The 24,700-nt window shown below is 36.7% G+C and overlaps 1 protein-coding gene and 1 pseudogene across 1 annotated transcript in view; one reads left to right on the top strand and one right to left on the bottom strand.

Moving 5' to 3' along the window:
• MDGA2 (MAM domain containing glycosylphosphatidylinositol anchor 2) overlaps positions 1–24,700 on the bottom strand; it is an 802,844-nt gene that overhangs the window by 421,917 nt on the left and 356,227 nt on the right. The gene's annotated exons all lie outside the window — the stretch shown is intronic.
• On the top strand, positions 4,343–4,813 carry LOC110590720 (annotated as a pseudogene).

The following is a 24,700-nucleotide window of genomic DNA, read 5'->3' as shown; positions in this document are numbered from 1 at the left end:
CATATTTAATTTTTAATACCGTGTGTGTTTAACAATCATCTTTCACAAGCCATTAAGTGCTGGCTCAAGCATCTATTATGACAGCTAATCAAGATTTAAGCTTATACCTATCTTCACGATAGTAAAATCCATATTTTAAACATCCATCTAAATAACTGTACACTTTTTTTTATTGGTTGCTGTATTTCTACTCATGGTAGTTGGTATGTTATTATCTTCTTTCAAGTTCATGGAGGAAAGACTAAATGCAGGGCATGAACTTGATATTACTGTGGAAGCCAGTGTTTGATTTTGTTTGGGGAATTACATCCTCTTTAAACTGGCTGATTTATGAAATGATAAGTCGTTCAAAAAAAAAAAAAAACTGGCTGGGCAAATCTCTGAAAAGTCCTAGAAAAATCGCAATGCTACTGTGAGGATCAGTGATGTCAGTATAATCTTTTCTCACTTCAGAGGCTTTCCATGTTAATACAGAGTAAACTAATGAGCCCGAGTTCCCAACAGCACAGAAGTTCAGTATTTTCTAATCGGGTACTTTCCAAGCCTTTAAAAAGAAAGCCACAAATCACAATACCTTCCACATAAAGTATACAGAAATCATAATCCTCAGCCTCCAAAAATCTTTACTAATATTATTGCAACTAATGTTATTAGTAGCAAACACTATTGCTAAGCACTGATGTGGTTGTTATATATATTACCTCATTTAATCCTCACAACCACATGGGGGAGGTACTTCTGTTATTCTTTTATTTTATTTTTTCAAAGATTTTATTTATTTATTTATTTGAGAGAGCGAGTGAGTGGGGGAGGGACAGAGGGAGAGAGAGAGAATCTTAAGCAGACTGCACGTTGAGTGCAGAGCCCAATGCGGGCCTGATACAGAGCCCGACTCAGGCCGATCTCACGACGCTGACATCATGACCTGAGCCAAAATCAAGAGTCGGACACTCAACTGACTGAGCCCCTATTATCCTCATTTTAAACGTGAGCAAACAAGAGAGGTTCACGTAGACTAAATAACTAGCCCAAATAATGCTGGGGATAAAGCTGAAACCCAAACCCACGCCTACCGAACTCCCAAGCCCTTTCTTAAATCCACTATGTTTATTACACCTGTGATCTCTATCTCACTTGTACTCCATCCACCCAGTGTTCAAACCTGAAACCCTACACTTATTTAATGTTGTTCAGCTTTTCACCCCTTATACTTACTTAATCACTAAAACCAATAGGTTATACTTCCAAATAGGTCTCAAATGTATTCATCTCTACTGCCACTACCGTATTCCAGGGTACCATCATCTCTGGCCTAGGAAACCACCACAATCCCCTGCATCCCCATGCTTAATCATTCTTCAGCATGAAGCTAGAGTAATCTTTCTAAAATTAAAGTCCGATTCTGTCAATAGCTTCATTAAAATATTTCAGTGAGGGCTAGAGTGAAGACCAAAGTCCTTAAAAAGGATTTCCCCAAGCTCTTCACAATTTGCTCTTCAGGCTCTGACATTGCAATGTCCCCTTCTATAGTGACCAAATTCTGGTTCTCAGAAGGTGCCAAACTCTTACCAACTGGCTTTTGAACAAGACTTGCTTCTGCCTGAGGAGCTAATCTTCTGCTCTTACCCTTTCCCGATGCTTCCATTGTGATCTGGTTAATTATTCAAATCTCAACTTAAAATTTCTAGTGCCTAGAACTACATATAGTAGGATTTCATGACTCTTACAGGAACATTTTCTCCAGCTAGGTTATATCATATATTTGTTCTTGTAGGAGAGAAGCTATAGGCCATTTGAGGTGATTCATTATCATCATTAACCATATTCATTAGTATCATTCTGCAAGTAAAGAACACAAGAGATTGTTAGTTAACTTCCCAGGGGCCAGTTTCCTTATCCAAAAAACGAAAAGAATGGACCAGATAGTTTTTACAGAATGACTGTATAAAGAACATTTCTAAAAAAAAGAAGAAGAAGAAGAACATTTCTAATTAGAGGACTTTGTACCTTCATTGAGATAATTTTGGGGACCAGAATATAAGAAGCAGTAGTAATAGCTCTTTCTAAGCAGTAAATAGCATTTTTTATGAATATTGAAGCAGTTTTTGGAAGAAGCCGGATAACTGCAAGATACAGAATATAAATATTTTATTGATGCTTGTTTCATTAAAATATCAGTTAAATATATGAGGGACTTGAGAATTAGGAATGCTCTGGCTCTTGCTCAGAGCACGCTTTTCAGATTTCAACATAACATTCCCAAGTGTGTGACTCTTTGTGAGCACACAAATGGAAAAAAAAGTCACTAGGATTATGCATGTGATAGAGCCTTATCTGTGTAGGCACTTTTGAGGGTCTGTTTTCACCTATAAGCCTAGATACTTTCAACACACAACAAAAAGACAGATGATAGAGTAAGGTCTGGAAAAACACTAATATTTTTTCGCCTTGCAACCTATTACATCAGCTAACATTTCCCTGTAGTTGTGATTATTACATTATGACTTGATTACTAACTATTACCGCCACAGTTGGAAAAGTAAAAGCCCGGCATGGGGCCATCTCCATTAAAGGAATATGAAATTCCATAACAAGCTCTGAGGCTGCACGGCTGCTGTGGGGTTGAACTCAGAAGTGCATAAGTATCTACTTAAGATGCTGTTTGAAGGAGCACCCTAAGTTACATCATTATTTCATTTAGTTTGAACTGTACCATGGATTTTTCCATTAAGCAATATTAGACACTTAAACACTATACTGAGGTTATTCGTGCTCGAAGAAAGGCAGTGTAATTTTTTTTCTACTCTCTTTCCAGAGGACGAGAATTTTCTATCACATGTATATGCAATCCTGATTTTTCCTGATAGAACAGACTAAGTGGTTACATAAACTAGAGAACACCAGTCATGTTAAAGAGGCATAACTGAGCAGAAAAGCATTAATATTCATGTTGGTAATATGAGCATATGCCATTTAGAAAAGCAGAGAGAAAAGAGCTTTAGTTGCTATAATTTAACAGGTCGAGAAAGTACAAAATTAAAAAAAAAAGTCAAATACATTCAAAGCATATAGATTAATGTTAATGGGGAAAGGGAATTATGATACTATTTTACATCTATTCTTCTTTTATGTGTCACTCAAAGGACAAGATGGCCCAGGATGAGAAGTGAGACCTGATGAAGTTTTTTTGACAGTGTTTTTAGGACAAAATCTAGTGATGGAAAAACACCAAACTACTTAAATATTTTAGAGGGGGATGATCATCAAAGCAAGAAAACTACAAATTATATACATATTTAAAACTACAAATTAGTAAATTAGTATATATTTAATTATGTGTGGGACAGATTGCATATATGTGTGTATGTGAGAGTTTGTGTGTGAATATACACTCAAAATAATAGAGATATCTAGGGAAGATGCATTACTTGATTTGATTTTTAAAACCACGGAGGTTTGTTTACTCAAGTGACTTCTGCTACCCTAATAGTGTGGAGAAAATCTATACTTAGCAGGATTAGAGCCTTTTTGAGATAAGGAGGTGACTCTTCCTCTTCTGTCATACTTGGCCATTTTCTTTCCTGTGTGGGATTCCTCACTTTAGAAGTGAAGGCATATCTCTGACAGAAGCCAGCCCAAGCTTGGATATCCTCACTATCCGAGAGAGGAACTTAAAATGGTTCCAAATCTCAATATCTACACCACTCGCCTTCTCCTTCTCCCAAAGGCTTGGCTCAACCCCCCTTTCAATCCTCACTCCACTGATATTAGCAACGGCGTCACCTCTGCATTCCTTCCTTCCTTTTATTTTTAATCTTTTAAATGCACTTAGAAATAGCCAATGTAATTCTGTCCTCCCCTGCCCCCTCCCCACCAATTTTGAAAAGAAAAGACCTACAAAAGCACAGGAAATTGTGTGAGCAAGTCTGTGGGCTCACTATCTAAAAGCTTATGTCGTTAAAAAAGAAAATAATGGATGAAATTTAGTAAGTCTAAAATGTGGTTCTAGGCCTTTTGACAAAGAGTCCATCTATAGAACAGGATGAGAAATGAGTACAAGGAGAACCTGGAAAAATGCAGTACCTGCAATTTGAAAAGACCCTGGGAGCACCACCCTGTAAAGAGGCACCAGGTGGCAACAGGAATGATAAAGTCAGAATTCCCACCCCAGCCCCGTGGCCGGCTCCACAACCTTCTGATTCTGGACAAATCACAGAGGCTGAAGAGGCCGTTACTTTCTCCCTCTAGAAAGAGCAACACCACTAATGTTAGAAGATGATTCCTTAAAACTTATTAAACTGCTCTTCCTTTTGCCACCATCGCTGAAGTGCCAGTATCCAAAATGAAGTTCAGTCCCTTTGTGACTTCTGATGGGAACAAGAACTATAAAAGGCATTTCAATGCACCTTCCCACATTCGCAGTAAGATTATGTCTCCCCCTCTTTACAAAGAGTGGAGAGAGGAAACATTTGATCCAAGCCCATCCAAAAGGAGGATGAAGTAAAGATTGTGTGAGGATACTACAAATGTCAGCAAATTGGCAAGGTCATCCAGGTTCGCAGGAAGAAAATGTCCTCTACATTGAACGAGGAGAGAGAGAGAGCAGACAGATGGCACCATTGACCGTGTGGGCATTCACTCTAGCAAGGTGGGTATCCCTAGACTAAAACTGGACAAAGACCACAAACAGATCCTTGAATGTAAAGCCAAATCTCCTCAAGAAGGAAAGGAAAAGGACAAACATAAGGAAGAAACAATTGAGAAGATGCAGGAAAAAAGTAATCTTATATATGCTTTAAATAAAAACTGTTAAAATGAAAAAAATTATTGAAATTATAAATAACTATTAATAAAATTTTGCTTATAAATAACTCCCCCCCCAAGCAAATATTTGTTCATTATTTTCCCCTGGATTTCTGAAATAATTTTATTTCTCCATTAAGAGTGAGAGACTCCTACAAACACTGTTTAATCTAGGACCTCACACTTAGTGAGTCACAGCATACTAAAAATCACTGTCCGTTAATTTGTGTTGATATTTTGCGATTTTGTGCTCTCCCAGTTTTTATAATCTAGACATTCATGTGTAATGATGCTTTGTTCTTCTCTTATAAATTATGCACATAATTGTGTGTTTTTCTCTTTACAAATTAAAACCCAAACCAAAACTTTGAAAAGCCAAACAAAAATGCCTAGCATTTTTTTTTTCTTCAGTACGTATAAAGTATATAACAAATATAAGAACTGTTAAAGTGAAATTTAAGGAAGTAAGGGAGGAAAAAGGGAAAGGAAATGGCTAAGTAGAAGATGAATCATTATTTTTCAATGAATCCTAACAAGCTATACACTATGCTAGGTGCTTTCCAAGGACTATATGATATAGTTCTCACACAGCCCCAGGAGGAAGGTGACACGATTATAAATTGCTTAGACAAGAAACCTGAAATGAAAGCTAAAAGTCTTGTTGAAGATTCCATTGTGGGTGAATGGCAGACCTACATAGATAACCAAGTATGTGATCCAGAAGAGAAAGGAGAGAGAGAGAGACAGAGAGACTGGGATGAAGAGGAAGATAAGAAGTGGATGTTTCAGAGGTACAGGTCTGTGATTCAACAGTCTTATACAATTCCCCAGCGCTCACCATAGCACATACCCTCCCCAATGTCTATCATTATATGTTAAAAAAAAAAGAAGATAGTAGGAAGGGAAAAATGAAGGGGTGGAAATCGGAGGGGGAGATGAACCATGAGAGACTATGGACTCTGAGAAACAAACTGAGGGTTCTAGAGGGGAGGTCGGTGGGGGGATGGGTTAGCCTGTGATGGGTATTAAAGAGGGAACGTACTGCATGGAGCACTGGGTGTTATATGCAAACAATGAATCATGGAGCACTACATCAAAAACTAATGATATAATGAATGGTGACTAACATAACATAATAAAATTAAAAATAAATATATTTAAAGAAAAAATGAGAATTTGGATAAAACAAAAAAACAAAACAAACAAAAAACAAAAAAAAAAACCCCCAAAAAAACAAAAATAAAAGAAGAGGATGGACAATGTTCCCTCCTTCCCCCACTCTCAAAGTCATATTCAGCTTATAAGCAATTCCCATGCTAGCGTTTACTCCGCTTCTTTCTCTGTTCTCCAATTATGGCTTTCAATGAAGGAAAGCAAAAGGAATAAAAATAATTTTAACAGAAATAACCTTGAATTTTCTTTTTTTCCCCAAGTGAACCATTTGCAAAAATTGGCACTTTAAATATTGCTAGTAACAAATCATATGCAACCCATTTCACAGCTGTTTCCATCACTCCAGTGTGTTATCATAGAGTTACCTATTAACACCTTTCTATTAAAGAGTCTATATAAAACAATATGCATATGAGTAGGTTCCAGTGTTTGCTAATCAGTTAGCAAAATGCCATTAACTTGGCTTAGTTCAAGGTAATTAGTTACTATAAAAAATATGATTCCCCAGGTGCAAGGAGATGCACAGACCTACTTTCCACCGAACTAAGGCTCTGATTTTTACTCTAAGGAGCCGTAAGCAATCTTTGGAGGTGCCCTAGGGGACAACTGTGGCTAGAGGTTGGGTCTCTTGACCCTCTTTTTCAACCCCTAACTAGCAGAGCAACTCTGTTCTTACATGATTTATATACTGGATTTTGAATAAGATTTTGGCTAAGAAACAGTTCATGTCAAAAAATCTTAAAAATCACTGAGGTAAGGGACCTTTATATTCTCCAAACATAATTTTGAATATAAAACCAATTAATAATTGTTACTTAAAGCTGTCTTCAAATCTCCCATCAAATTATATTCTGGTGTTATTAATGAAACTAGGATGACAATGAAGTCTTTTAGTAAAATCATATCTGAGTAGCAGGGTATTAGTGGCTCAATCTGCTTCTTTTGCTGAAGTACACTGAGATGAGGAAAAGTCAGAGCAAATTAACAATGTTTGAAAAGCTTAATGGTCCTTTAACAAAAGATAAAATAATCATAAGGTTTTTTAAATTTATAAGGTGTATATTATGAGAAGAAAGAAAAATGAGTCTGATCTGATTTGTCCTTCATAAAGTCATATTAATGGCCCAGTACACGTTGTGCTTTTTGTATGCAAATATTGATTATATGCTCTTGCAATTTGTCTTTATCATACACAACTTCAAGGCAAAACATTCCCCCATTAAAAAAAAGAAAGAAAGAAAGAAAAAAGAGTATTGCACATAGCATTTTCTAACGTTTCGGAAGGGATTCTTCCTGTCTACAAGCATTTTAAACTTGATGTTAGTATTATGAAATAGCTTCAAAAGACTATATGAATGTAAGAAATAATACAGTTAAGCTCAGTTGTTTGCTTCTTTTTTTTTTTTAAAGATTTTATTTATTTATTTGCGAGAGAGAATGAGAGAGAGAGAGAGCACATGAGAGGGGGGAGGGTCAGAGGGAGAAGCAGACTCCCTGCTGAGCAGGGAGCCTGATGTGGGACTCGATCCCGGGACTCCAGGATCATGACCTGAGCCGAAGGCAGTCGCTCAACCGACTGAGCCACCCAGGCGCCCAGTTGTTTGCTTCTTATACATGAGAAACTACACTAGGCTCTGGCAACATAGCAATAGTAGAAGGAGGAGAAGGAAGAAAAGGAAGAGGAGGGGAACCCATTTCTGAGGAATTTGGTTTAGTGATAAAGCCAGCCATATGAGGATTTTTAATGCAATATGGCTGTTAACATAAATATATGCACCAGCAACAGAAAAAGGGTAATGAGCTCGAATTGAGGTTTCAGAAAACCTTTCTTTCTTTCCTTTTTTTTAAGATTTTATTTTTAAGTAATCTCTACACCCAACATGGGGCTTGAGCCCACAACCCCGAGATCAAGAGTCCCATGCTCAATGGACTGAGACAGCCAGGCGCCTCTCAGGAAATCTTTTTCTATAAGATACCTTTAGGTTCAGGGCTTTGTTTTTAAGAGCTCTATTAAGATATTTTTGAGGAATAATTCACATACTCTACAATCCACTCATTTAAAACTTGCAATTCAATGCTTAATATATTCGCATGGCTGTGTAACCATCACCAAAATCAAATTTTAGAACATTTTTGTCCCTCTAAAAGAAACCCAGTAGCCACTAGCTGTCACTCATCATCTTCCCCCACACCACTGCCTTCCACTCCGACCCTACCAGCCCTGAGCACCCCTCTAATCAGCTTTCTGTCTCTATGGATTTGCTATTGCATATAAATGGAAGTATACACTATGTGGTCTTTTGTGACTGAGTTCTTTACTTAGTAGCATAGAATTTTTAAAGTTCATGCTGTTGTAGCATGTAGTGTTTTATTACTATTTTATTGCTGAATAACTTTCCATTGTATGGATATACTATATTTTAACCATTCTTCTGTTAAGGAAATTTTGGTTGTTTCCATTTGGGGGATGTTATAAGTAATGCTTCAAGAACATCTGTGTCAGGGCCCCTAGGTGGCACAGTTGGTTTAGCGATGGACTCTTGATCTCAGGGTCCTGAGATCGAGCCCCGCACGGGATCATGACCTGAGCTGAAACCAACAGTCAGAAGCTTAACTGACTGAGCCACCCCTTGAAGACCTACTTATATACTCTGTATACAAGTTCCTTATCATCTATACGATTTGTAAAAATTTTCTCCCACTCTGTGGGTTGTCATTTCACTTTCTTGATCTTATTTGCAACACAAATGTTTCTAATTTTGATGTAGTCCCATTTATCTATTTCATTGTGCTGTTCTTGCTTGTGCTTTTGGCGTCACATCTAAGAAAACATATGAGATTAGGCCTTGCATGATGAGTGAGAAAGAACCAAATTAAGAATAGTAGAAGCTCATTCCAGGCAGAGGTGCTAGGACAAGCAATGGCACGGAAGCATGATACACTGTGAAATCCTCTTCCATTTGTTTAGAACAGAGAAGAGGCCCACAGAGCCATACCTAGCAACTTAGGCACAGCATCATAGCAGTTTTAGGATGTACAATGTAGTCCCCAGAATGGTGTTATTGACATTATCCTATTGCTAGCTGCAGGTTAAGCTCATTTAAAGGAGTACATGTGGGCGCCTGGGTGGCTCAGTTGGTTAAGCGACTGCCTTCGGCTCAGGTCATGATCCCGGAGTCCCAGGATCGAGGCCCGCATCGGGCTCCCTGCTCGGCAGGGAGTCTGCTTCGTCCTCTGACCCTATCCCCTCTCATGTGTTCTCTCTCTCTCAAATAAATAAATAAAATCTTTAAAAAAAAATAAAAATAAAGGAGTACATGTGCTGAAAGAAGGTCCACATAATGTAAACATTTAAAAAATATCTCTATTCCTTCAAATAATTAGAAGATTTGTGTCCTCTAATTTGGAGGCCCTGAGGCAAAGTCCAGTTTACATATCCTAGTTTTCATTCTGGATTCTACACTGTATCTCAGAGACTGACAAGTATACCTTAAGAGCTTTTTAAAAATATTATCATTATATGAAAAAAAAAAATGGTAAGATACCTGTTCTTCCTCAGAACCCAGTATTTATTTGTACCCCTCTTACAGCTTTGACCACACTCCTCCTTATCTTAACCTCTGATTAGAGTCTAAGCTCCTTGATATTCCCTAGCATGTCTATTTTCCATTCATTTATCTAACAAATAAATATTTACCAGGTTTAGATCACTGTGTGCAGGGTACATAGTCAGACCGAAAGCCACAAGGGCCAGGAAGACGGAGTTGTAACTTACATGCAGAGCTCCCCTTCAGGGTCAGGGTGAAGCTACCCACAAAGGGTCTATGCCTGACATCACAGGGCTGATGTTGCTTTCTCCTCTTCCCCACCCTGCTTCCCCACTCCTTTGTTTATCATTCTCCCCTATCAGCACTTCCTTAACAAATCACTTACACACCACACCTCACCTCAGGAATTGCTTTTAGGGAACTTGAACTAAGACCCTAGGATAGAAGAAAAACAGTGAAAATGATATGCAATGAGGATACACAATGAACAAGATGGATTTACATTTTTCAAGGAAGCGAGACTTAGATACCTATTTGCACAGTGAGACCATCTTTATCACCTTGCTCTGACTAGCTAGTAAAGATGCTCCATACATATGTGTGGGGTGAACAATTATGAGCAATTATAAAACACATTATACCCAATGACTAATTCCTATGCCTTTGATTGGGCAATACTAAGCAGAGAGGGGTTTCAGAGAAGAAATCTACTTAACTGCAGAAAACAGGACTAATATTAATTAGTGGAAATTAAGTGTTATCAATTATGGCAAAGTATATAGATTACTTGGACCTAATCTGCCAGAACTATGAAATGTTTCTCCAACAGAAATGAGAGGAGCAAGAAACACAGCAGGAATTGGACGAAGATGAATTCAAAGCTCAAGAAGGCTAAATTGTTCATGCACCATTCTTGAATGTTTGAGCACCAAGAATTAGATAGCCCTGAGCATACTGACAATCCTATCACCCCAGTTTTCTTGGAAATGCTGAAAACTATGAACCTCAACCTAAGTAACCTAAGTAAGTAATTTCTTTGTATTTGTGCCGCTGTGTGATAAAGTGAGAAGCCCAGAGATGAAGTGAAGAGGAAGAAAAAGAGGCAGGAGAATTGCAGGCAGCAGCTAGCAAAGGGGGACAAGCAGAGTTAGAGAAGGAACACTCAAAGCTATAGAAGGCAGTAAAGGATAGAGAAGGGAAAGAAAACCAGCTCATGTTTAAAATCTACATAGCTAGAAGAATGAACATGGAAAACCAGAGAAGTAGCTGCGATAACAGGGAGTGAATTTAATATGCAAAATAATAGTAGTAATAATGCAAATATGACTCTTGGAAGATATTTTGTTTGATCAAGCCAGAACGGATACTGTAAGTCTGGCAGTGGTGTTAGGAAACACTGCCCCCCCCCCCCCCGGGTGCCTGGGTGGCTCAGTTGGTTAAGCGACTGCCTTCGGCTCGGGTCATGATCCTGGAGTCCCGGGATCGAGTCCCGCATCGGGCTCCCTGCTCGGCGGGGAGCCTGCTTCTCCCTCTGACCTTCCTCCCTCTCGTGCTCTCTGTCTCTCATTCTCTCTCTCTCAAATAAATAAATAAAATCTTTTAAAAAAAAAAAAAAGGAAACACTGCCCCCTAGAGGTCCTCTGTGTACTCACAGAGACCAGTTTCCCTCACAAATTGACAGGAGCCTAGCGACAGACTCAAGACTTGCCAAGCATCCGAGATCGCCAGTGAAGTCTCAGACTGGGCCCCAAATTTTGGTCAAATGATCTAAAGACCTGCACTAGGCAGTGAGCTTACTGAAGAAGGCCATATTAGAATAAGGTTTTGTTTTCTTTTTTTTTTTTTCTTTTTCTAATCCCCAGCAAACCCTTAGGAGTACTACCTGCTTAAGTTATAGTAAATATGTGCATATGTACACAATTCAAAAGAAACAAGAAATATATACAGTTAAAAATAAATTCTCTTCCCTGTATTCTCTGCCTCCCACCTCTCCTGCTTAAGATAGCACACATTGTTCTCGTTTTTGTATGTTCTTTCAGGGCTATTTCATGAATTTTTCAAACAAATGCTAGCACTCTGTTTTTCCACTTGTCTGATCATCCTCCTCCCCACAACCCATTTAACAATGTATCTTGAGACAGTTTGAAATCAAAACATATGGGAGGACCTTATTCTTTTTAATAACTGCATAGTATTCCGTTGTACCCTTGTTAGGTTTTGTTGTTGTTGTTGTTATGGATTTATTTTTCTAGTTCTCTACATCTCACACTAAAGTTGTTTCCATGTTTTTGTTACTACAAAAATGTTGCAATGTAAATTCTTGATAGACATATATATGTAATATGTAATATTAGAAACATATGTGAGTTTGCCTTTATGATGAATACACCAAAATGAGGTAACTGTCAAAATCTAGGTGTATTATTTTTAATTATACTTCCAAATTGACCACAAATTTAACAATTTATGCTCCTACCAGCAGTATAGGAAACTGTTCATTCCCTCACATATTTCAGATACTGCATTATCAATTGCATTTTATCTTTGTCAACAGATTTTTTAAGTGTATTTTCAACTTTCATCAACCTTTTTATATAAATGTCAGACTAAGCTAATTTTGGTCTAAATGACATTTGTCTTTCTTTTTTTGCACATTCACGTTATTTGACCATACTTGTCTTCAGTTGTAGTACTTTTTCTTATATATGCTGTGATTTCTTTTGTTGAAATATTACTTTGTTTTGGATATAAATTATAAATACTGTAATATTTTTTTCTAGTTTGATATTTGCCTTTAACTTAATTTAGGATTTTCCGCCAAACTTACTTTGTATTATTATTACCATCATTATCTTCATTATTTAGTGTACTCAAAAATAACACTCTTTTATTTGTGGCTTCAGGGTTTAATATTATCAATGTTTAACCTATTCTGAGATTTTTTTTAAAAAAATCCGTTTCCTCTGGTATTTTTGTTGCATTTTTTAATTTTTAGATACCTCCAGAATACACACACAGACATAGACAGACAGACACACACACACACACACACTTCTTTTTTTTTAATTCAGATGAAATGGTTCATCTTGACCCTAGATATGGCTTACCAGAAAGCTCTTCCTGTTATTTAATTATTAGTAATAAAAAGGACTAGAGAATAACTATTTCTAAGTCCAAAGTCCTAATTCCTTTTTATTTTATTTTTTTTTTAAAGATTTTATTTATTTGTCAGAGAGTGAGAGAGAGACAGAGAGGGAGCGAGGAGTACAAGTCAGGGAGCAACAGGCAGAGGGAGAAGCAGGCTCCTCACAGAGCAAGGAGCCCCATGTGGGACTTGGTCCCAGGACCCTGGGATCACGACCTGAGCCGAAGGCAGACGCTTAACCGACTGAGGTACCCAGGTGTCCCTTTATTTATTTATTTATTTATTTCCATAAAACGTTTAATTTAATTAATTCATATAAGATAGGCAAAAAATAACCTTTGTCAGGCACCCTAGAAAGCTTTCCACATACCCCTTCCCCATCCCAATCTCCTTCTCCCTAAAAGTAACTACCAACCTTTATGACAATGAATCACAGACCTGTACCCCTGAAACAATTAACACATTATATGTTAATTAAAAAAATAATAAATAAATAAAACAACAAAGTCATTGTCCTAATTCCTTTTTAAAAGATATTTTCAGACACTCACCTATCTAGTTACCAAAACAAACAAACAAAAAATGTCAATTCTTGTGTATAATTTATTAAATATTGTATAATTCATTTTATGATAAATATAACAGGAAGTTATGTTTAAGGTTAAAATTTTTACTGAGGTTAAAAATAACATTTTCTAAACAGGATATCAAAACGATATCTGCACTCCCATGTTTACTGCAGCATTACTTACCAAAGCCAAGATAGGGAAACAACCCAAGTGTTTATCAACAGAAAGGCACACGTGTGTGTGTACACGTGTGTGTGTGTGTGTATGTGTGTTATTCAGCCATGAGAAAGAAGGAAATGTTGCCATTTGCTACATCACAGATGAACCTTGAGGGCATTAAGCTAAGTGAAACACACCAAGCAAAGACAGAAAGACAAAAAACTATATGATATCACTAACATGAGGAATCTGAAGAAATCGAACTCATGGAAACAGAACAGTGGTTACCGGATATTGCAGGTAGAGGAATTGGGAAGATAATAGTAAAGGGCACAAACTTGCGACTGGAAGATAAATAAGTTCTGGATATCTAATACACAGCATAGTGATTGTAGTCAACAATACTGTATTGTATACTTTAAAGTTGCTAAGAAACTAGATCTTAAGTATTCTCACCCAAAAAAAATGATAATCATGTGATGTGATAAACGTGTTGGCTCACACTGTGGATGAAATCGTATTACAATATATACATGTGTGAAATCAACATGCTGTATGTCTTAAATGTTAACAATATTATATGTCAACTATATCATGTTCTAGATATTTGGCATTATCTGCTTTAAAATGTCTTCCAGGCTAAACCTCTGACTGCCAAGCTCTGAGTTACAGGACCTTGCAGGCTTAGTCTCTGGTTACCTGTGTGCTAAAGCCAATCCAATATTACTTTTTATGTTTATCCTCATATCCTGGAAAATTTTAAACCTTCACTATAGTAAAGAGAATGGTTTAATGAGTGTGTACATACCCACCACACAGCTTCAACAAGCAATAGTTTGCCATTCAGTTTCTTCTATCCTTCCTCTCATTTAAAAAAAAAAAATTACGTATCTTTCTTTTCCTAAAGTGTCTGAGCAAATTCCAGACATTGTATCATATCTTTTGTAAATACATCATATTATCTCTATCAGATAGCACATTAAAAATATAACCATAATACCATTTATTACACCTTGTAATATTAACAAAAACTCCTTAATAGAATATAAAATAACAGGGTTGTATTCAGTATTCCTTGACCACCTCATATTAAATATATACTTTTTCAGTCAGAGTCTGGAAAAAGTCTATCCACTGCATAAGAATGATATGACCCTTAGGTGTCTCAATCTGTAACATTTCCTCCTCTCCCTCCACCCATTATTGTCTACTAGAAGATTTGTCCTGTACATTTTCCTACATTCTGTATTTAGGTGATTGCATCCTGGTGTCATTTAGCATTGTTCTCTAACCCTATGTTTTCTGGAAATTGCTAGTTAGTTCTATAAGTTTTCTGATATATAGGTTCATTCGTAATTTATTTGGAAACAGAGCAAAATCATTCATTCATGGCACTGTGTACTTCCCATCAAGAGGCATACAATATCTGGTTGTCCAATTTTTGGTTAGGTTAAGACTGATCAGAGGGTCCAGGTGATGTCATACTGAGCCATCCACTTTAAATTTCCTCAACATATTTCACCTAATGATTTCAGTCATCAAAAATGATCCCTGCCTACTCCATTATTTTTTGAGGGGGTAGCAAAATGATAGTATTTAAACTCTATAACTTTTTCAGCATATATTAGCTGAAATTCATCTCTAAAGAAGACATTTTCTTCAGCAAGTATTTGCTTACTTTGAAATACAGTTTGTATAGAAAAGCAAGAAAAATTCTCAACTATTGTCAATTTTCAAAAATGCATGTGTGTCTTAGCAAATTCTAAATGTGCATTAAGTTTTTGTTGGTTTAGTTGTTTCATTTTGTTGTTGCTTTGTTTTAGCAATGTTGGTATCATTATATATGCAAAGATTTTTTTCCTTTGACATTAATACAGCCACTCTAAGATTCCTATTATTTCTTATTTAACCAGGGGAAGCCCTTTCCAGTTGGCTTTTGCGTTCTTTGGAAGTGATCTTGTCACTCTGATCTGAAGTTATCTTTGACTGTTTCATTTTTTTTTTTAAGATTTTATTTATTTGACAGAGAGAGACACAGTGAGAGAGGGAACACAAGCAGGGGGAGTGGGAGAGGGAGAAGCAGGCTTCCCGCGGAGCAGGGAGCCTGATGTGGGGCTTGATCCCAGGACCCTGGGATCATGACCTGAGCCGAAGGCAGCCGCTTAACAACTGAGCCACCCAGGCACCCCTGTTTCTTTTTTTTATGGCTGGAATAAAAGCCTAAGGCTCACTTTACATATTCCCTGCCCCAGGACAGAAACCAACCACTTTTCTAAGGAGACCTGGTCCCACTTACTGGAAAATTGTATTTAGAGAGAAAAATCCAGGTGCTATGAGCATTCTCTGCTACATTATTTCTAGAACTTTTCATTAGATTGAGCCAGGAAATGCATATATTTTAAAAATGAAAAATAAATTATGAGTTCATATTGACAATGCCAACTAAAATTAAAATCACGAAGTTTTCATTTAGATTGTCTGAGTGTGTATTTACATATCTCTTCTATTATGTTCTTTGGCCCACTGTATTAGTTTCCTATAGCTGCTATAACAAAATGGCATGAAGTTGGAGGCTAAAAAACACACAAATTTATTATCTTGCACCTTTGGAGGGGAAAAAAAAAAAATGAGTTCCCAAAGCTGAATTTTTTTGAAGTTTCCAGAGGAGAATCTGGTGTTTTTGTTTTTGTTTTGTCTGCTTGTTGCTTTTTCCAGTTCCTGAAACTGCCTATGTCATTTAGATAGAGGCTACCTTCCTCCATCTTCAAAGCCAGCAGGATACATTTTCTCTTTTTTACTGACTTCCTGCTTCCCTCTTTTAAGGACTCTTATGATTATGTGGAGCCCATCCAGATAATCCAAGGTAATCTCCCATCTCAAGACCCTTAACTTAATGACATCTGCAAAGTTCCCTTTGCCATATAAAGTAACATTCACAGGTTCCAGAAATTAGAACGTGGATATCCTTAGGAGCTATTATTCAGCATACCGTATGCTGAATATATATATATATTGAATATATATATATATTAAATAGCTTCAAAGCAAAAATAACAAAAACAATATTATAACTAAAAGAACAACTACCAAATGCAGCTTAGTTTGTTTTGCAGTTCTCCCTCACTGCCTCCATTTAGGATATATCCCACTGGGATATAACAGAAAGACCATGTTTTAAAATCACTTGAGATAATTCTTGTGTGATGATTCTATCAGCTTGATATGGACTTTGCTTAATTTGCTTCCATTTGCATTCAAATTTTAGGAATTTAAAAATAATTTATTTTGTTTGGAACTATTTAAATATACATGGTTTTAATATCAAAAATATAAAATAACTCAGAAAATATATATAAAATAACTCATTGTGGTTTTGATTTGCATTTCCTTGATGATTAGTGATATTGAGCTTCTTTTCATGTGTCTGTTGGCCATCTGTATGTCTTCTTTGGAAAAATGTCTATTCATGTCTTCTGCCCATTTTAATTATTGTTTTTTTTGGTGTTGAGTTGTATAAGTTCTTTATATATTTTGGATATTAACCCCTTACCTGCTATATCATTTGCAAATAAATCTCCCATTCAATGGCTTGTCGTTTGTTTTGTTGATGGTTTCCTTCACTGTCAGCATCACTCATCAGCAGGGAAATGCAAACCAAAACTGCAATGAGATATCACCTCACACCTGTCAGAATGGTTAAAATAAAAAAAAAAAAGCAATAACAAGTGTTGGCAAGAATGTGGAGAAAAAGCAACCTCATGTCCTGTTGGTAAAAATGCAAGCTGGTGTGGCCACTGTGGAAAACAGAAGGGCAGTTCCTCAAAAAATTGAAAATAGAATTACCATATAATCCAGTAATTCCACTCCTGGGTATTTACCCAAAGAAAATGAAAACACTAATTTGAAAAGATATGTGCACCCCTTTATTTATTGCAGCATTGTTTACAATAGCCAAAACATGGAAGCAACACAAGCTGGTCCTTCCATAGATGAATGAATTAAGAAGTGGTGATATACATACATACATATATATATGTATGTATTAGAATATATATTAGAATATTACTCAGTCCTAAAAAAGAATGAGATCTTGCCATTTGCAACAACATGGATGGATCTACAGGGTAGAATACTAAGTGAAATAAGTCAGTCAGAGAAAGACAAACACCATATGATTTCACGCATATGTGGAATGTAAGAAACAAAACATATGAACAAAGGAAAAAAGAGACAAATAAAATAAACAGACTCTTGACTATAGAGAACAAACTAGTGTTTACCAGAGGGGAGGTGGGTGGGGTGTTGAGTGAAATAGGTGAAGGGGATTAAGAGCACACTTGTCATGATGAGCACTGAGTAATGTATAGAATTGTTGAATCACTATATTGTACACCTGAAATTAATATAACACTATGTGTTAATTATAGGTGAATTAAATAAATAATTAAAAATAAAATAAAATAAGATACATTCAAAGATATCAAGCTTAATCTCTATCCTTTCATCCCTGTTCCCTTCCATTTCCTAAAGGTAACAATCTTCATTAGTTTTTTTGTTATTTTTTTCTAAAAATATCAAAAAGCTTGTATAGACATAAATAAATACAGAGAGATGATAGATTGATTGATAGATAGCTCTCAACCATGGAGATGATTCTGTTGTAGTATATGGAGATCCTCCTCATTTCTTTCACAGATGCCTAGAGTTCCACTGAATGGATGGACCATATTTTATCCAATAGTGTGAAATTTGAGGGAAAGATTCAAATGTATTTTGTTTTAAAAAGATAGCATTTTGTGTCAAAACTACTTAATAAATAATATAACTTTCCTCTAATGACTTGAAATACTGCCTTTATTTTACTTTGTTAGTATATATGGTTCTTTCCCCAGCATTTTATAATCTGCTTATTGGTCTGTCTATTTATGCAACAATACCATGCTATTTTATTGATTATTTTTACATGGTATTTATATGGTATTTAATCATTATTATTTATATGGTTTTAAAAAGTGGCAGGGTAAATCCCCCCAAGTTTACTTTCTTTTTCAGAAATGTTTAGCTATTTTTGCTTTCTTATTTATTTCCACATACATTTTAGAATAAACCTGCCTAATTTAAAAACAAAATCCTGTTGATGTTTTTATTGAGATCATAATAAATGTACCAGAGAATAGGTTCTTGAGGCAACATCACTGGGGGCCACGAGAAAAAAAAAATCTCTGTTTTCAGCTGAAAAAGAAGGCACAGAAATCAAAGACAGCAGTAACTTCAGGCAGCGATATGCACTCTGTGGAGCATCAGTAATAAAGGCAGTAATGACATTAGCTTCTACATCAGTGCCTAACATTTGCTAGGCATTATGCTGAAATATCCTACACACATTATGTAATGTAATCCTCATATAAAACTTGTAAGAGGCAAAGTAAAAACTAGAACCTAAATCTATCTTTCCTTACAGCCTCTAAGGAACCACTACATTCTGCTATGTCTGAGGAAGTAAGTCTGAAACAATCTATTAAGTGTCATCCTGCATTTGCAGAGTTCTGGAAGAGAACTGCCTCCAAAAGACCAATGAGTGTGCTCAGTAGGAGGACCTCTGTGAAAGTGCTGGTCTCCAACAGCAGAAGGACTGTCCCTAACTGCTGGAGAATGGCATGTCTAGGAAAATGAAACAATGCAGGCAGTGACCACCCTGTGACTCTTCTAAGGTAAGCAAAGATCTAGGACCTACATACACCTGGAGTCTAAGGGATAGTCCAGTAACACATATGAACATCTCTGGGGATATTCTGGAATGCATCACTATATAATCCATTAAATGAATGACCCTCAAACTTTAAAATGCATCAAAATCATTTGAAGACTAACTAAAATATATATTGCTGTGTCCCACTGCTAGAGTTTGGGATTCGGGAAATCGGGTTTGGGGCCCAAGAGTTTGTGTTTCTTTCGAGTTCCCAGGTGAGGCTGATGCTATTGTTTCAGGGACCACAATTCAAGTTGGATGGGCCATGCCTCTAATAAGTACCAATAATAAAATCTGATCAAAGTAATGATCAAGTAAGATCATTTTCAGGCTACCAGGCTGAAAAGTGTGCAATTCCTAAAAAGGGGAGAGAATGGGTGTAAAAGTTTTAAAAACACAGTTAGAAAGGAGGAGTATAAAGTCAGCGGTTTGGCAGCCACCTAGTAATCTAGTCTCTGTCCCCAACAATCCGGGGGGCCTGGGCTTAGTCCCTCAACTTCTCCAGCCTCAGTCTGCACATGTGTGAATTATAGAAGAACGGATAAACTATATTCAAGGTTTCATCAGAGTTTTAGGGTTCTAATAAAATATAATAAGGTGCACCCATTCTAAAGAAATTAGAAATATAGGAATTAAGACTGTCCTCAGAGAACGCAGTTATAATTAATTAACCACAGCAATTCAGAATAGAGATATGCAAAGTCAGCATACTGAAGGCAAATTGTTAACACACCTCTGGGAACTGACTATAATGTGATTGAATGTATTAATATTAATATACCTAAAGAAAGAATGTGCCAATCAAAACAGGAATTGGTCAGCCTTGGGAATGGAAAAATAAGCTTTCAGGAGAACAAATTGGCAAGTAGTATCTACTCGGGCACTGTCCAAAAAGGGAAATCCTTACTATTGGACTCAATCCTTACAGGTTTCTACTCCATAATAGATTAGGTGGCCTTCAGCTACCTCAGTTGAATGTCCTCACTCACCAACATGATTTTTATTTGGCTTCTTCATTGGCTTGCCTACCAGCAGAGTGAACCTGTTAGACAAGAGCAATCTCCAATCAATTTGCCATTGCGAGTTTAAAAATGGGCACTTTGGGGTGCCTGGGTGGCTCAGTTGGTTAAGCGACTGCCTTCGGCTCAGGTCATGATCCTGGAGTCCCTGGATCGAGTCCCGCATCGGGCTTCCTGCTCGGCAAGGAGTCTGCTTCGTCCTCTGACCCTATCCCCTCTCAGGTGTTCTCTCTCTCTCATTCTCTCTCTCTCAAATAAATAAATAAAATCTTTAAAAATAAATAAATAAATAAATAAAAATAAAAATGGGCACTTTGATCATAATTTAGCTTTATCTGTAGCTTACCTACACTGATTTATAAGTGGAACAATCTGCTAGGATCTGCAATTGCATTTCTCATTACAAATGTCTAACCTGATTTTTGCATTGTTTGTACATGTATGAGTCTCTATGGGTTTAGAAAATGCAAAGTTATCCCTCATCTGCTTTCATTATACTAACAAAACCAGGCTTATGAACCTGCAAAATAAGTATTAGAACCTGAATGGCCTTATTTACGAAGGCAAAAATATCTCTTTGTGGATAACTACCTATAAAGCAAGCCAAAATTCCCCAGGTGGTATTCTCTGCACTGCTATGAGGGCTGGTTGTGGCCATTTGCCCATATATTCATGTTTTAAACTTTTAAATCTTCCTCTGTTCTGCTCTGTATCATTCGGAGGGACTAAAACTTGCAGAATATGTTTCCCAGACTCTCACTGGTTTTAGCCAATGGATTGGGAGTGGCATGAAACCGGATGACAGAAGAAAAAGGGAAACCGAGTATGTCTCCCTCTTCTCAGCCTCTTATATCCCCAATGTAACACATTACTTACATTAAATTTCTTCAGTTCTCAACTCAGAGTTTTAAATAATCAGAATGGTTTCTGTTTTCCTTGTCCAAACCTTAGTGATTACCATGTGAGATAAGAACCCACTAATAACTGTAACGATCTTTTCAAGAAGTAATAGGTATGTGTTCATGGAAACACACACACACACACACATTCATTTATAAAATCATATAAATCAATAAAAATTCTGGCTTGTAATTTTTGGTAAATTATACCAGACAACCACATTAAGTAGTCACAAGCCAAGTGTGTGACTCATGGTGACTGTCAATGAACAGTCAGAGGGAATCAAAATCTCAAGTAGACAAATGGTTGTGAGGGTAGACTTAGATAATGTGTGTGTCTAATAACAAACTAAATGTAGTTTTTAGTTTAATCTGTAAACATATCATATCACTAGCATTCTAGTGAATGCTTAGTAATATTCAGACTGATAAACATGATGTTAGATAGGTTGTGATCACAATATTTACCACTTTGTTTAACTAACATATTGGCCAAGGAAGTTAACTGGTTTCCAGGCAGGGGAATCCAAAGATATGCGAGAAAAAATATCTCTAGATCACCCATCTTATTTCATGCATCCAAATTCCCTGTGCTTATGAAGTACCTAAGTCTACCCTTGGGTTTTCTGTTTAGACCCCTATGAACAACAGAGGTTATATTCCTTCAAAAGCTTGGCACCTGGGTGGCTCGGTTGGTTAAGTGTCGGACTCTGGATTTCAGCTCAGGTCATGACCTCAGGGTCATGAGATGGAGCCCCACATTGGGCTCCATGCTGGGTATGGAGCCTGCTTGTTTATTTTCTCCCTCCCTCTCTCCCTCTGTACCCCCCCAAATAAAAAGCTTCTAGCAAAATTAACTATGACTAGTTGGAAAAGTGAAGTTGAGCATGTCTTAACATACATCTTTTCAAACTCTGTTCTACTTTCTATTGATATTTTTCCCTTTTCTGATAAAAACCAGGATCCATCATCTCTTTTATTTAAACATAGGGTTACAACCAAGCAACAAATTCCAAGGAATAAATTACCAGGTTTTTGTCTGATACTTTGTGAATATGCTCCAGTCAGGTGAGATCCCAATGTTGCTCTGTAACATCTGTAATTAAACATGTATACTATTGTCAAAAGTGGCATGGAGAGTTTAAACTTAGAGTCTTCTCTGACTGAAGGGGTTTAATAGCTTCATATTATTGAGTCCCATTTCCCAAGTGTCTTTAAATCCTTGCTGGATAGTAAAATAAGAATACACATTAAGTCTTCGAGACCACCAAGGGAGTGTTTAATGCATTCCTGCAGGCACTGAGGTGTGTGGCTCCCAACGGTGCCTACACAAGTGCATCTGAAGGTTTCCTTAAATGACTAATTCTAAGAGGTAAATGGCATATAGGCACAGGCAAACACAACTTAGTATTTTTTAAAAAGAACAGAATTAATTAAAATATCAAACAATTAACCTAAAGTGATAATGCCTGCCAACATTCACTCATTCGATAAATAATTGAGATCCTCTATCCGTAAAGCTTTTATGTTTATTGTCCCATACATTTTATTCTCCACAACAGGATATTTTTAGGGGTTGAAAGAGGATGACACTAATAAGTGTATCAGCACAATAGCCATAAAGTAGCACCATCCCAGGCGAATCGTAATATATGTTCACTCTAAGGTGACAGAAAATGGGAATGCAAGACCCAGTCTTTCATTTCTAGGAGTCCACTAAGTGATACAGGAAATAGAAAAACAATATGGTTATTCTATTTTCTTTTTATTTCTATCGTCCTTATCATTATTCAAGATTTTTTTAAGTCTTCCCTTCTGTGATTTTATTTGAAATAGCAAGAAGCTTACTATATCATTACTACTACTATCGTCATTTTATACATGACGAAAATAAATGAAAGGGGGGTTAAATTTTACTTCCATTCACAGGGCTAGAAAGTGGAGAAAGTGGCATTCAAAACCATGCAGTTTGAGTTAAGAGCCTAAAATCTCACTAACTCCCCAAAGCAGCATCCTATGTTGCATTCATTATGATAAGAAATGGCCGGGTATTCTGGGACCACATAGAAATGGCATTTAAGCAAGGCTCTTTGACCAAGTGAGGCTTTCAGGAAGAGGTGACAAATATGCCATTTATTCAATTAGTCAAGGGGTAGGGGTGCAGACAAGTGGAAGGGACAACAAATGTAAAATCTTAGGCAAAGCACCACAAACTTCTTCAAGATTAGTGGTACACTGCAGTCATCATATAGATAATGTGCCCTTAAAAGGCAGCCACAGAACATGCTCAGTGAAGGTAGGAACTATCTAATTTAAAAGAACAGATAAAATATGTTGTGAATTGAATCATTTGCCCCAAAAAGATAGGTTGAAATCTTAACACCTGGTAACTCAGAATGTGACCTTATTTGTAAACAGGGTTGTTGAAGATATAATTAGTTAGGGTGAGGTCATACTGGAGTGGGTGGGCCTGTAATCCAATATGACCAGTGTCTTTATTCAAAGACACATACACACACATACATGCACACACACACACGTTGACAGAGGCACAGAATGGAAGGATGCAGGTGAAAGCCAAGAACGCCAAGGATTGATGGCCACCACCCAAAGCTAGAAGAGGCAAGGAAGAATTCTATGCAGAATCACAGAGGGAGTATGGCCTGGCTGACACTTTGATTTTAGAATTCTAGCCTTCAAAACTGTGAGAGAATAAATTTTGTGGTCTTAAGCTACCCAGTTTATGGTACTTTGTTTGGCAGCCCTAGAAAACTAGTAAGATACACAATCATGCAATTTAGGCACCTGTGCAATTTTTGGAATTAGGGACCCTTTAGGCTAATATTAGACATTAGCTAATGTAGAATTTATATATCTCATAAAATGTGTTTACGATGCATTTTATATAATAACACACGTAATGCTCCTATGCTATTTGAGAAAACTCCTTCCAAAATGATTGGCTATAATCCATCTTCTTGATGGCACTGTGAAAATTTATTCAAAATTGTCAGTTGTTCTAATTATATATGGTATCAATGCAAATGATCACTTAGATTTGACACTATGCTGCAGACCTAGATGACTAAAAGTTAATCTTAAAAAACACAGACACCCAACAGAAAAGGCACTAATTAACTAAAGATTTTGCTCTGCTCAAGCTTATCCAACATCATTTAATGATTTCTGCCAAAGGCAAGTAAGAAAACAAGAAGGTGCCAGGTTGTACGGGATGTTTCCTCATGTACCATGAGAAGCAGAAAAAGGAAGAAATCAATGTTTGCTGGTGGAAAAAGATAAAACTGTCAAGAAAATAAATGTTATTTTAGGTTTTTGTTAAGACTTTGGCATTCAGAGAAAATCAAAATAAAAGATTAATAATTCCTAAAAAAAGAATTGAATCATTCCTAATAACTGTTTTCTCATTTTTCAGTCCTGGAAATACTCACATTTTACAAGCACTTTCCCTGTGTAGTTTAAGTTAAATTTTTCAGATCACAGAAAGGTTTTTATTCTTTATTGGTTTTTTTGAAGCATCTCTGAGCATTTCAGGGAAAGGAAGTGACAAGCCTAATTCAGAATGAATATGTCATATTTACAACCAGCACTGATATAGATTATTAACTACCACTGACA

This window comes from Neomonachus schauinslandi, chromosome 9 (genome assembly GCF_002201575.2).
Source record: "Neomonachus schauinslandi chromosome 9, ASM220157v2, whole genome shotgun sequence".
Taxonomy (NCBI): Eukaryota; Metazoa; Chordata; class Mammalia; order Carnivora; family Phocidae; genus Neomonachus; species Neomonachus schauinslandi.
Note: the sequence above shows the minus strand (reverse complement) of the source record. Positions and strands in the feature narration are given on the sequence as shown.